Raw genomic sequence first — 2,700 nt, forward strand, 5'->3', positions numbered from 1 at the left:
GATGCTGACAGTTATGGTGTGTTTCAGGATGCTAACAGTTGGCGGTGTGTTTCAGGATGCTGACAGTTAGTGGTGTGTTTCAGGATGCTAACAGTTAGTGGTGTGTTTCAGGTCTGTTCCCTGCCATCTTGAATTTGGCGAGTAACGCAGTGATCAACACTAACGCAACATGTGGGGATCCAGAACCGGAGGTTTACTGTAAGTTTTCGAACACGTTCCAGGACGACGGATCAAGAACCCACACTGCCCAAATGTGATGCTAACTCTGTCCTGTCTAAAGGTACGAAACCAGAACCACGTAAATCTCACATGACATAAATAAACATAAATATAAATATTTTATAGTAAAATAAATAGTTTGATTGATTTCTCTCAAATAAAAGTTTTGATTATCAGCTGATGAGTGAAGTGTACCCTTCAGATCAACCATCAAAATGTCTGATTATTGATCTCTTTGACCAGTCATTCTGATTACTGATAAGTCTGAACAACTAACAGTAGTTGTGTTTGTTGTTTAGAACGTCATCCAATCACCAACGCCATCGATGGGACCAATCAGTGGTGGCAAAGTCCGAGTATCAAGAACGGGCGACAGTTTCACTGGATCACCATCACTCTGGATCTCAAACAGGTAACACACACACACACACACACACACACACACACACACACACACACACACACACACACACACCTTCAGGTAGCAGTGAATGAATGGAGGCTGTTTGGTTCAAAAACAACTCACCTGTACAACTCAATTGTACCTCCTTGTACAATATCATGTTTATACGAGTTTAGTTTATTCTATTTCTAACCTTTTTAATTCTATTGTTATTGTTTTTTTGTTTTTTTAATAGGGCTGTCAAACTATTAATTTTTTAAATCGCGATTAATCGCATTTTGTCCATAGTTAACTCGCGATTAATCGCAAATTAATCTAAATTTTTTTGGCACATTTTTTTCTGTTCTAAATGTACCTTGATTGTTTTTTTCATGTTCTTATACTTTTAACAACATAAGAAAGGGCAAATATGCTTTATGAAAATCTTTATTCAACACTTCAAATCATGCAGGAAAATAAAAGGCTCAGTAATTATCCCCTCACCCTAAATGGGATCAAAACATGGTGATGTCAGCTTTTGGCGAGGGGGGGGTGGGCTCTCTGCATCTGCCGTGTGTTTGGCTGCAAATGATATCTGAGACTCGACGTACTTCAGTGGTAACTCATTTCATGTCGACAGTACGTGCAGATAACTTTTGTCCTGTCGACCGAACCATCTGGCAGTGTTTTGAAAGTGAATTTGCCGTTCATAAGTCCTTTCTCCATTTACTTTCACTTTCGCTTTTCAGTCCACTGTGTTTTTCCTGAAGGCCAACCCTGCTTCTTCTTCTTCTGATTCCCTTTTTTTATTCTTCTGCCGCCCTCTGGATCAAGACTACAGGTGCCACCGACGGCCATAAATCAAACAATGCACGCTTCTTCTTTTTTTTTTATACCGAGCGTTAATCGTGCGTTAAAAAATTAACGGCGTTAAGAGGAAGTTGTGTTATTAACGCGTTAACTTTGACAGCCCTATTTTAAAATATTCTGTCCTCTGGCTTAAATTCACAAATTCCCTGTTTGTGGGACATTAAAGGAATACTGATTCTGATTCTGATTCTGCTGCAGGTCAACATGTGTAACCTATGTTCTCTGAGTAACCAGGTGATCACAGTACAGGTGAATGTTCTGATTGTTTGTCTTTGTTTTCAGATTTTTCAGGTGGCTTACATTATCATCAAGGCATAACTCTCCTCGGCCAGGTAAGACCTGTCTGTCTGTCTGTCTGTCTGTCTGTCTGCCTGCCTGTCTGTCTGTCTGTCTGTCTGTCTGTCTGTCTGCCTGTCTGTCTGTCTGTCTGTCTGCCTGCCTGTCTGTCTGCCTGCCTGCCTGTCTGTCTGTCTGTCTGTCTGTCTGCCTGCCTGTCTGTCTGTCTGTCTGTCTGTCTGTCTGTCTGTCTGCCTGCCTGTCTGTCTGTCTGTCTGTCTGTCTGTCTGTCTGCCTGCCTGTCTGTCGTCTGTCTGTCTGTTTGCCTGTCTGTCTGTCTGCCTGCCTGCCTGCCTGCCTGCCTGTCTGTCTGACATGTCTGTCTGTCTCTCTCCAGGTAACTGGATCCTTGAGCGCTCTCTGGACGGTTGACCTTTGACCCCTGGCAGTTTTACGCCATCAGTGACTCCGAGTGTTTGTCTCATTACAACGTGGCGCCACGACTCGGCCCCGACCTACAAGAACGACACAGAGGGCATCTGGACGTCGTACTACTCCAGACTGAACCCTCTGGAACATGGAGAGGTGAGTTAGTCTGTCTGTCTGTCTTTCTGTCTGTCTGTCTGTCTGTATCCTTCTCTGACCTGTCTCTCTCTTTACCTGTGTGTCTCTCAGATCCACACCTCTCTGATTAATGGTCGACCAGGAGCCGATGATTTGACCTCTGAACTTCTGAACTTCACATCAGCTCGTTACATCAGACTGAGGCTTCAGCGAATCAGAACACTCAACGCTGACCTGATGACGCTGAGCGCCTGGGACCCCCGGGACATCGACCCCATCGTCACCCGGAGGGTGAGACAGGCTGAATAAGAGCTGCGACAACACAAGTGTTGCAGCTCTCTTATTCAGCCGGCAGGTTCCTGTTGTTTGATCAAGTTCAATATCGACAC

The 2,700-nt window shown here is 44.2% G+C and overlaps 1 pseudogene; it reads left to right on the forward strand.

The window, feature by feature from the left end:
* LOC115569846 (laminin subunit alpha-1-like) overlaps window positions 1-2,620 on the forward strand; it is a 7,843-nt pseudogene extending 5,223 nt beyond the window's left edge.
* The last annotated feature ends 80 nt before the right edge of the window (window positions 2,621-2,700 follow it).

The sequence above is a fragment of the Sparus aurata genome, chromosome 19 (genome assembly GCF_900880675.1).
Source record: "Sparus aurata chromosome 19, fSpaAur1.1, whole genome shotgun sequence".
Lineage (NCBI taxonomy): Eukaryota > Metazoa > Chordata > Actinopteri > Spariformes > Sparidae > Sparus > Sparus aurata.